The 12,381-nt window shown below is 36.4% G+C and overlaps 1 protein-coding gene across 3 annotated transcripts in view; it reads right to left on the bottom strand.

The window, feature by feature from the left end:
- Positions 1–11,617, bottom strand: part of LOC23687419 (protein white) — a 62,951-nt gene extending 51,334 nt beyond the window's left edge. Inside the window, exons 1-2 of one of the 3 annotated variants that reach the window (XM_021844708.1) lie at positions 11,418–11,617; positions 10,657–10,940 (exon numbers count right to left, since the gene is read on the bottom strand). The gene's annotated coding sequence lies outside the window, so the exon portion shown is untranslated. Of the gene's footprint in view, positions 1–10,656 lie in introns of all 3 variants that reach the window. The other 2 variants (XM_021844716.1, XM_011494678.2) reach the window with 2 other exon arrangements.
- Positions 11,618–12,381: the final 764 nt, after the last annotated feature.

The raw sequence follows: 12,381 nt of genomic DNA on the forward strand, positions 1-12,381 counted from the left end.
TTGGCGGGAAAAAATGTATGGAAACTTTTTTGCACGGCCGTGTAAAAAAAATCCATGCAAAAACAGAATCGGTGTATTTTTGTATAAGTGCGATAAATTAGGTAACGAAATGTGAGCTAGTGTTTTTCAACGGTGGGGTGTCGACATTCGCAACGCAAACCCGGCGAATGAGCAATGGACCGATGCACGAGTTCATTATTTGACTTTTGAGCGGTGCCGTGTTATTTACGTGACCATAGCAACCAGTGAATTCGGCACCGCTCAAACGTCAAATTAGTGAACACGTGCATCGGTCCATAGGCTGACACGGTTATATGAAAAATTTACACTCAAAAAAATGCACACGTCAAGGCTACGTGAAAAATCACGTAGATCGTTTGAAAATGAACTTTTCTCTAATTTACCGGACAACGGTAACAATCACCCAGACGTAGATATACATTGAATGTTCTTTCAATAATATTTACTGTTGGTGTCCATCACTCTTACGTGAAAAAACACGTAGACGTAAATGAACTCAAATGTTGACAGTTCAGTTTCTGTTTTGAACTGTCACCAGTGCAAAACGAGTAACATCGTTGGAAGCAAACGCCAAGTCTCGACATTACAAAAAATGTTAACAAGATTTGTGTGAGTAAATATTGTTTAAGATAAAGTTTTACCTTTTTTGAGTTGTGTTTTCTTTCGAATAGGGCTGAGCAACGTACTTTCACCGCCAATCGCAGCTGGCTTATCTCCATTTATCAGCGATGTAAGATTCCTCGAACTGACTCCGGTAATGCGCATCTGATTGCAGAAATATTTCCGGTGTCCGGTGACCAATACGCATGACTAAGCAAGTTCTTGAAACTAGACCAAATTTGCCGTCGATTGCTTCCGGTCGCATCCAATTTCATCTGTTTTTCATTAAGTTATAAGCATTTGAATTTCGGCGAAATTTTGTCTACGTTAATCATTTCCCCTGTATTTAGTGTAATCTTCAATTGAGATATATTTCGAAATAAAAATAATAAAACATTTTGGTACAATGAAAGGAATCTAATTAAAACATTTCTTTTATTCATAGCTTCCGTAAAATTGATAGTATAATTGCTTAGAATCCAATAAAACGCTCCGTAAAAGGTACTCACAAAACACTTAGCGGCTACGTGAAATCACCGTGAATCGAGAAAAGTTCATCAGCTCGAGTGTTCATTCTGTGCTACCTATGATTCACGTAAGTGCTACGTGGAAAAGGCGATGGAAAAAAACTACGTATGTTTTCACGTAGCCTTGACGTTTGGATTATTTTGAGTGATAGATTCTCGCTCCAGTCCACTTTTTGGATTGCATTTAGGTCCCATAACAACTGTGCAAAATTTCAGCTTGATCGGTGAAACTATATTTACGCGCCAGCCGTTCAAAGTTTTTATGGGATTTATTATGGGAAAACTTACTTTTGCAAAGAAAAATCGACAGAGGTCGCCAATTGACCTCTATAAAAACTCTGAACACAGATCTCGATTGGTATTTCTACGACGAATAACATTGCCGAAGACCGCAAAACAATCAGATGCTTGTAAAAAAAGTTATTAAGGCTAAGTAGCCCGTCATTCGTTTTGGCAACAATGATGACTTTTCAGCGTGCATATCAAAGTGATAATACTCAGTATTGATAGTTTATATTGACTTGAAAAAGTATCACTGTACGCGCTAACATGCATAAAGTATGCTGATACTTTTTCAGCTCTGTCAGTGCAAAACAAACTGATTTTCTTTGATTCAAAATCGTGAGATGAATTACCAACAATCATCAACGACGCGTTCAAATTTTAATGACAGCCTACTTCGCCTTAAGCATAGACTATTCAGGAATTTTGCCCGATTTTGTTATTATTGTTATTCCTTTACGTGTTAATCAATGTCGCCTTGCCAATAGGTTTTCATTGAATAACTTTTTTCACAAGTGTCGGATTGTTTCGCGGTCTTCGGCAATATTCTTCATCGTAAAATACCCATCGCTGGCGCTAAAATATAGTTTATCCGATCGAGCTGAAATTTTGCACAGTTGGTATGGGACCTAAATGCAATCCAAAAAGTTGACTGGAGCGGGAATCTAAATTTTGTCCCACACTAATGAGCAACCCCGAGGGGGTGCATGACGGCAGCTAATGCGAAATGGCAGGAATCCATGAAACGCTGCCAGTTCGTGGGAGGATGAGTACCCGAAGTGAAAGATGATTGAGCCGAGCTCAAGAGAACCGAGAGGAGAAAGTTGGTGGCATTAGAAGAGTTTAGTTCGGTGTGCCAAATTGTTGGGGGTAATCTAACCCCGTGTCAATTTGGTCAACGCTAAGCCCATGCGCCATCGAAGTTCGCCTTCAGCAACCATTAGAGATCAGCCAGGATACCGTGTGGAGAAATACGGTGACCGCCAATCCGCCTGAAAATCAGCGGCCGTCGATCGTGCGACTGCTCCGAAGATCGACCAGCCAAATTCGGCTACTCATCAACCATAACCGACTACCGTCGGAATCGCCCTGAGACCCGGAGCCAAAAGAGGTCTTATGAACCCCCCCAGCAGACTGCCGTGCCTTAGACCAGCCGTCTTGGGTTGCAGCCAGTACCCTTCTGGAACTGAGCTGCTCCGGGGCCGATGAAAAGAGTCTTCTTCTTCTTCTTCTTCTTGGCATTAACGTCCTCACTGGGACAGAGCCTGCTTCTCAGCTTAGTGTTCTTATGAGCACTTCCACAGTTATTAACTGAGAGCTTTCTATGCCAAAGTTGCCATTTTTGCATTCGTATATCGTGTGGCAGGTACTAATGATACTCTATGCCCAGGGAAGTCAAGGAAATTTCCATTACGAAAAGATCCTGGACCGACCGGGAATAGAACCCAGACACCTTCAGCATGGCTTTGCTTTGTAGCCGCGGACTCTAACCACTCGGCTAAGGAAGGCCTATAAACGTCAAATACAGGACTTAACTAATTCAAAGAAAATAGTAGAAGACCGTTTTCGTCTAATGTTTCATTCTAAAGCACAAAATGCTTTCTTTCCGTGTAAAACTGCTTCCTGGACCATAGTGCAGTGCATAATAGGACGGATTGAGGTATAGGAAATTATGGAATTTACGCCTTAAATTGTGATTTTACGTAAAAGCTATGCTCTACAAAGCTGTACATTTCATAAAAACAATTTATATTGGTGAAAATAGAATGATTGTAGTTTGTTCTACAAAGTTAAAGTTCAGAAAATTTTAAGCTGGTTTGACAATAAAAAATACTAGCTCCTACATTGACTGTTTAAGAGCATTCATGATAATTGATGCAGGTTTGCTCATCAAAATATGTTTCGGTGTTATTTTTCTCAAGTGTCTCAGTAAAGTTCCCTTCCATACCTTTAGAGTCAATTGAACCGCTCTACTTAAACTTCCGAATACTTCTATTTCAGGATTCGCCAGCCTTTTTGGAATACATTCCGATTGAAAGTTACGAATGTTTAATTACCGCATATCCGTGTACAAGTAATTTATGTACCCTAGAAATTATAGCGTATCTGAAACGGTGGGGTAGTGCTTCGTGAAGCCCAAGCAGGACAGTTCGGTTTTGCGTCGTCGGATAGATTTTGCTCACGGTTTCGCGCGTGTTTTCATCTCCGAAGATTTTTTTTTCTGTTTTGGAGCGTCTTGCTGGGTAGGTATTTAGGAAGGCACAATCAAGACGGTTTGTTTTCGGGACGCCAAGAAGTTTTGCTGTCAGTGTCAGTTTTGTGTTCAGTCGAGGATGGATTACCAACTGGTGAGTTCGTTTCATGCTTGTGATAACACGTATTTTCTTGAAAGCGTAACTTTTAAGTAATATTAAAACAAACTTTGTATGGTTCGCCACTATAAGTGTCGGCATTATGCTTTTTTGTTATACAATTTCAATATACATATATTTTTCTCTTTTTGACATTATTAAAAATTATCTTTTGAATTGTTCGACATTGTGAATGTTGACGTATTTTTTAAAACTTCTACCATATCGAGACAAAATGCACAGTAATACTCATATGTAATTTTCAAACAAACTATGTATAGTTCGTCACTACAAGTGTCGGCATTATCCCTGTTCCATATAATTTAAGATATATACATGTAATTTTCAGTTTTCGTCATTAATAAAAACATCTTTTGAATTGTTCGACATTATAGATGTTGACGTATTTTTTAAAGCTTCTACCAAAAACTTCTCGAGACAAAAATACAAAATTAGCTTTAAATATAAGTCGTATATTTCCCCCTTGTCCATGGATCGCATCATCGACCAGAGGTGACTCCCAGATCTTTTCCTCCCTCACTAATAAACAACCTTCCCGTGGTGATTGTGGAGATGCAGAGGTATTCTCGGTCTCTAGAAGCAACAATCATTACACCCTAACATTCCTTCCCCATCCCAACTGACTGTAAGGACTTGGCCGGCGCCGTTATTGATCAATAATATTAGATCTGCTAAAATTTCACTTCGAGAGTAAGCGGAAACTACCATCCCTTATTCATTTGGATCGTAGTGCAATTCTTACCAGTTCCGATCAATCACGGAGTAGCAACCATTGACATGTACAGTCAATCTATGCTATGGTATGCCTAGAAAATATAGCGTATCTGAAACGGTGGATTACAAGAGGATACTCACGGATTATGATGCTGACTTTCCAGCCTAGATCGCGGAAACTAACTATGTGTATTATTTGAACACATATTGCTGTTCTGAATAATTAAGGCTGCAGTTTTGGAAGAGCCGCGCAAGGAAAGTTAAATTTGAAGTAAATTTAGAAAATGTTTTCAAGACATTTTTTTCTTCTTTTTATTGCTGAAGCCCTATGATTTAAGCTGTTTTACAGAAAGTGTTATATGAAGATGTGGAACAAAATACGTTTTTTATTCACATTTTGAGTCGAAAGTTTTTCCGACCAAAAATATATTTTCCTAATAAGAACAACTTTGTAGAACATAACTTTTATGTAAAAACACAATTAAAGGCGTATGTTCTATTTTTTTGCTCCTAAAACCTCAATCGATCCCACTGCGCACTGTGCAGCGTTGGCAAGTTGATAGAATACATTTGCAAGAACAAATCCATGGTGATCTTTCATAAACTCCGGTAAAAATTTCACCTACCCTTTTTTTAGGACATTGGAATTACTTCAGGAATTCCATCAGAAAGTTCGTTAAGAATTCTTTCAGATCGATCGATCTAAGTACGTTACACTTAATGTATTCCTGATCCGACTAGACCAGCTGCCAAAAGTGCGACCCGCAATGAGGTTGAAAACAATTCTAACATCTGGCCCATTGAAATGTAATAATCATAATATCTGGACATTACATATATGGGTATTCGGGGCGATCTGGCGAATGGGGTGGAATGAGCACCCCTTGAAAACTGTATAAATTCTTGAAATTTCATCCGAAATAACATGCAACCCCAAAGCTGATGAGGAAATGAAGCAATAGGCATGTTATAAGTCAGTGTTCAAAACTCAAAGAAAAAGAAATAAATGATGTTCGAAAAACTGCCCATATTTTTATCATTTCAGAATGATGATGTTTGACTGTTAGAATGTTCTTAAAAAAACATATCTTCAAACAAGAAGTGTTCATAAATACTAATAACTTTCAAATGAAGTAACAAAATAATTGAATTTTTAGATTATATGAGATTATTTTGCAATCAAAAATGGAGTGGTCATAGACCCCATCAGTAAAAAATCAACTCGAAAAATGGCAAATTTAGAAAAATCAATCATTTAACCGTGAACTTTATAAGACAAAGGAAATCATGCGGATCTAGTGTATTCATTTAAAAATTGTTGAAAATCATGCAAACATTCGAAAAATTAATAATATTTTCAACACTTTTATCGACTTTTCTTTAAGGTGGCCAAATTGCCCCACTTTCCCCTACTTTGCTTGATGGATACGACTGCTATTTCCGGGATTATGGATCTCAACGTTCCCAATAAAACATAATATTTATTCCGTCTTGAGCAAATTCATTCATTCAATGGAATAGAGCATGCCCAAGTAACCAAATAGCACTTTAAATCGCCTTGCATGCCAATATAGTGCTATAGTACAGCATACATGCCCTATATTAGCCGTATAGTAGCCCTATAAGGACAAAAGGACGAATTAGCCTGCAGATATCCATTGATTGTACCAAAGCGGTTAAGTTAATCTTGATTAAACGTTTGATGATTATTAACGATGAATCATGCTGAATGCTTTTCAATTTGAATTGTTTTCTTCAATAATGAGTAAAGCCAATCATTTTAATGTTTATCGGTCTTTCGTTGCATACGTCAAGGCGTGTAAGCAGCATTCATTCATTACGTAGCGCTAAAATTTCAAAATGTTTGTTCGTGCCGTATGAGCTTACCCCCTCCCCCCTAGGGCATCCTTTAATCATTTTTATTAATAATCATTGATTAATCATTAATTAACTAATGATTAAATGCCTGAAAGTATGCACTGAACGCCTTAAAGTATGCAACAAACGGGTTATATTACATAATGATGAATTTTATTTTTGATTAGAAATAACTCTGATATAAGAATCTTTTGAACTTCGTTACAGTAAATTATTCACAATTTTTAACCACAAGCCGTTTTTACTGAAATCGAGAAGGGCAAACATCCATTGAAAACATTGTTTGAAAAACATATGTTTTCATTTTTTTCCATAAAGATCTCATTAGGAAGTTCCTACCAAATGTTCAAACTGGTTTCGCCCAAAATTTCCCCAAAATTCTTTCGAAAAACATTTTTCTTATTAATATGTATAATACTTCAATGATACCCTCGAGAATGAATTTAATTATTGATTTGCAAAATTCATGTAGCTCAATATGTCAAAAGCTTGGTTTCAGAACAAATAGAGTAAGGTGGGGCAGAAGTTCGACCTTAGTGATAAAATCAGAGTTTCCAGGAAAACAATAGCAGTTGAAACAAAACAAATACCATACAATGAATCTTCAACATATTGGCTATAATTTTGCTGAACAAAATGTATCGAAATAATTGCCCATTTTTAGTTGTAAAAGTTTCGAAATTGATTGTCTTAAACGAACTTTCTTGCCCCACCGGTGGTTTTTTTTTTGAGACAAAACGGTACCGAAACATCTGTAATTTTTTTGATCACCGATCTTTTTCAGTAATTTCATTTACCGAACTCATAGTCTGTTTAAGTGTGTAGGCAAATGAATGGTTAGGATGAAAACTATCACCACTGGGCGATAGAGGAGCATCTTCTTTTCGTCTTTTTCGTCCATTTGTTTGCTCGGTAACAACAAGCTACACACTCGGTTATCAATGGCTTTTAAGGCGAGATCACAAGTTATGCGAGAGTTGTAGGTTTTCGAAAAGTCTCTTTTTTAATGGAAGATTAAAGTACCTATTTTTAAGAAAATTGTCACTTAGGTTTTATTTTTCTTTCAGGCTTGAAAAAAACCTTTGAAGGACTATAACAGTTTCAACAGGTTTTTCAAGAATTTCGTCTTAGATTCTCCGAGAACAAGCATCAGGAATTATCATAGTGATTTTATTTGGAATACTTTTAGGGTATCCTACAGGGATCTCTCTATATATTTTTCTAGCGATTTCTCTACCAATTCTCCCAGAAATGCTGCCAGCGATTTTTTAAAAGATGCTTAGAAGAATTTCTCCAGATTTTGCTCCAGGAAATCCTTGACAACTCTGAGGCTACCACCTCTAATGATTTCCTCATGTGTTACGTTGTTTTTCTTCTCAAACTATCCTAGAGTTCCCTCTAGATATTTTTTACAAATCTTTTAACCGAATTCTCCAGTTGTTACTTTATAATAGCTTATGTTTTTTTTTTTTTCAAGAAACCCTGCAAAAATTATCTCGCCTGTTCATGTGGATTTCCTTATGAAGTCATGCACGTTTCATCCTAGAAATCCAAAATTCCTTTTGGCGAGATAATTTCCCTGGAGACATTCCTGGAAAAATTCATGAAAAAAAGGCATGAATTTTCAAGGCTTATTTAAAAATTTTAGAAGATAACTGGATTGATTTCTGTAGAAATCTTGAAAGGAATCTCTGGAGCAACAGCTGAAGGTATCTTTAGAGAAATATCTAGTTGAAATCTTATATTAATCCTGAAAGACAGTTTTATAGGAAATCCCTTGACATTTCTGGAGAAGTTGAATTTTAGAGCACGTTTTTACCGGGAATCTTGGAGGATATGCCAGGGAAATCTATGGATAAATCACTGGTTAAAATCTTTGAGAAATTAGGTTTTTCTTGAAAAAAATCTCAAGGATTTTTTGGAGGAATACAAATGATTTCAGAAATAATCTTCAAATAATTGTTTTTTTTTTATGTTTCTCCTTGGGAAAATCCAGGTTGAAATCTTGGTGTCCTTAACACAATTTGTGGAGAAATTCTTTGAGAAATTATCACAAAATGAACACTTTCAGAAATTTTCGTAGTAATATCTAAACATCGCGGCAAAAACCTGAATAAATTTCTGAAGAAATTCCTAGAAAATAACGGCCCAGATAGCCGTAGCGGTAAACGCGCAGCTATTCAGCATGACCAAGCTGAGGGTCGTGGGTTCGAATCCCACCGGTCGAGGATCTTTTCGGGTTGGAAATTTTCTCGACTTCCCAGGGCATAGAGTATCTTCGTACCTGCCACACGATATACACATGCAAAAATGGTCATTGGCATAGTAAGCTCTCAGTGAATAACTGTGGAAGTGCTCATAAGAACACTAAGCTGAGAAGCAGGCTCTGTCCCAGTGGGGACGTAACGCCAGAAAGAAGAAGAAGAACTTGAAAAAACACATAAAGTAATACCTGTGGTAATGTCACGAGGAATCCTTAAAAACGTTTTAGATCTTAGAGAAATGTCTGCTCTGATTCTATGAAGAACCAAACTCTTATTTTCTGTCTTCTGTAAGGTTTCGTTTTGTTTTTTTGGTTCATGTATGGTCTCTTTTCGGCTTTTTGTTGGTTCCTTTTAGGTCTCTTTTTTCAGGCAAAAGATTTTTAATTTGTACAATGAAGTTTGTTTAGCAATCATTCATTTTGTACAAATTGCATGTAAGTAAAAAAAACGAGCCAGTCTCATGAGAATTATGTTTTTTTCTGTTGAGCGGAAAAATCACCTGAAACTATCTTTGGAATGCTTGGAAACAGTAGAATTTCCTCAATTCAACTCATCTCAAACCCGATTATAATGTAATTTAAATTCATCTGTGTTTGAGCCCGTGGAAGATAGTAAATTTTAATTCCCAACCTATGTTTGCATAGGGTTAAAATTTGTTAACTCCACTGCGCACAAAATTTTTGCCAACATTTGTCCTACCCATGGTTTCAAACGTGGACGCGCTTCTGATAGAGGGGTTAATAAAAATCCAAATCAAATAGCTTTCAACATGATTTTTCGTTTAGTCATCATTTTTTTAATCAATTAACTTAACGCTCTGCTCTTGAGGCATCCTTCCTTAGACTCGGTCTGCAAAACAATGAAACTTGATAAATGGTTAGGTAAGAACTTTTAAGAATTGATATGAAAGTAGCTTACAAATCTTACGGAGGCTACGCCAGCACTCCTCGCAATTAAATATGGAAATCGTTGTTTTGGAATCGATAACCGCAATACTAAAATCAAGCAGCAATTCTGAATTTACGGAATTTCGTGAAAAAACGACTGAAAATCATTATTTTGAAATTGAAAATTTTGATAAAATTTGACATCAGGCACGTAAGGGTTAATCATAATTATTAATCATACTGAGTTTAATCAATAATCATCTCAAATAAAAAAATAATCATTAATCATACTTTGGCTTAATCATCAATCACAATCATTAATCATGACTTCAGAAAATTTAATCACTAATCATGATAAAATTGAATTTAATCATTAATCACTTATTCAATCATTGCGATCCGTTAATCATTAACGCTCTTATCTATATTTCGGTAGTTGTTCAAGTTGTCATCGGCGATGAATCAATATTAAAGAACAGTTTAAAGGATTAAATACGAGAAATCTTAGAAGCACAATTTTGGATATGATTTTCACGGGAAATTTTATAGGGATTCTCACAGGTTCTTAAAGATAATTGTACAGAATCCTAACAAGAAATATCTTGGAGTCCGACATACAATTGATATGAAATCCTAAATGATTTTTTTACAGTATATTAAGCAGAATTTTTCTTTAATTCTAGGCAGTATTTTACAGATTCCAAAACAAGAGTTCAACATGAATCTTAAAGAAATTTCCGAACGAATTCTATACAGATACAATTTTTACAGAGTTCTGGGCATTACTTTTTTTTTATTTATTTTTAATTACATGTTTAAAGCTACAATATAACAGAGCAAACTTGAATTTTTCCCGTAATAATCGTGTGATGTAAATTGGACTAGTAATCATCATCATAATCATTTTCTCAGAAAACACAACAATTGAGCTAAGGCAGCAGGCTTCTCGAAGAAACCGCCCATTAATCCTGTTAGGCTTTCAGGCAGCAAGTCGCCAAGGAAGAACTAAATGCAAGGACTAGAAATACGCGCCAACGACAAACTGGCTTCTCTACTCAACGTTGCGTGAAGAAAAACGTGTAATTCGACGGATAAACAACACCACTCTTACCTTACAGTTCAACTGTTATTTCGTTCACCCCACTGAACAATTCTCGTCAATCAGTCAATGGTTACGAGTGGTAGGTACTGATGCTGCGATCCTGCACTGGTAATCCAATCATTTTCCCAAGAATACGTTGTGGCTTTTCTTATATATTGATCGACTATTTCATCTGTATCTTCGCTGGTCGATCGTTTTCTTGATGATTGTACTCAAATATAACTGCTTTAGCTATATAGCTATATTCCGGCGAGTTGACTTATATAATTGAGAACTGAAAGTCATCGTACGCACTATCGGAGAGATTTGCAAGGAAACAAAACTTTTTTTGGGCTTCACTTGTTTCAGACAACTTGGTATGCCGATGATTGTATGTCAGGTATGCACATATATTGAAGCGTACTTTTCACATTCGAACATCCAAGTGAACCAACCGGGGAGACCGAAGGAATAAAATTGCACTTTTGTTCGTTTCGGGATCGAATTACCCGAGCCGGTCCTCTGTTTTTCCTCGTGTCTCGTGTATATTAATGTATATTTTTTTCTTGTCTTATCCACGTCGTACTTCTAACCGCAAATTCAAACGCAGGTACCCACGACAAACCGCCAGCAAAGTAGGACCTAGTAATAATACCCCAAACTAATGTACTCTTGTACAAATCACCACCACACAACACTTCCAGAACAAGCGCACTTCCAGGCTACCGGCCGAGTTGACGATCGAAACGCAACTAAACTAAAAAGTGCAACTGCTGGGCTTGGTAAGTTACCTCGTGTTGATTTGGCTTCTCTCTGGCTTCTGATACTGAAACACAACAGCAGCAACGCGAAAGTACGATGGTTGAACAATTCGGTTCGGAGTAAACCAACGCAATGAGAAGCTTTTCCGAGTCGGAATTAGAATAACCCTAGATCCTCGACATTCGAGCCTGCTGGAGAGATAATGGACATCGAAGAGCAACAAACGAATGTGAGTATAAACTTTTGTAACGCGCGCACTGATAAGCTTTCGTAACTGCTGGCCTCTCTGATGCTACCTACCGACGATGGTGGTTACTTTGCACCGAAACCTGTCGTGTGCGTATTATAAACAGTATTGTACAATTATTAATCCCATTTTACACATTCCAAAATCGTTGTGATTAAAATTCAATTACTTTTTTTAATTAAAAGAAACCCAAACAGCTCCCGTTTTTGTATTCGAGCTGTATTAAAAACAAATGGATACTTATTCTAAAAGCCTCAATACAAAAATAACTTAATTAGTCATGATTTATTAACAATGAATATCAAATTATGTGATCATTCTCATATACAATTTACAACAAACAAAATTATAACTCATTGTTTCATTCACAGTTCGAACAAAACGTGTAAATTTCTGAGACATATAATGCACATAATTGGACCGTGGTATACCATGGATATTTACATGACATGTCATGTAAACTTGAATTATATGTCATGTAATCCAGCAGGATCCTGTTTGAACACATATTCACATGATTCCTGACTTGAATTTACATGACTTCATGTTTACATCACATAAATGAAGTTTACATGACGTCTAATCTTCATTATTATTAACTGTGTAGTTTAATTATACAAAATGTGTCATTTGCTTCACATGAAAAAAAAACTGACCATGTACAAGCATTTGCTTTCAGATTAGTCATAACAAATTTTGTTTTAATTATGTTATGAATTAACACTTAAAATTAAATTTATAACAAA

The sequence above is a fragment of the Aedes aegypti genome, chromosome 1 (assembly GCF_002204515.2).
Source record: "Aedes aegypti strain LVP_AGWG chromosome 1, AaegL5.0 Primary Assembly, whole genome shotgun sequence".
NCBI lineage: Eukaryota > Metazoa > Arthropoda > Insecta > Diptera > Culicidae > Aedes > Aedes aegypti.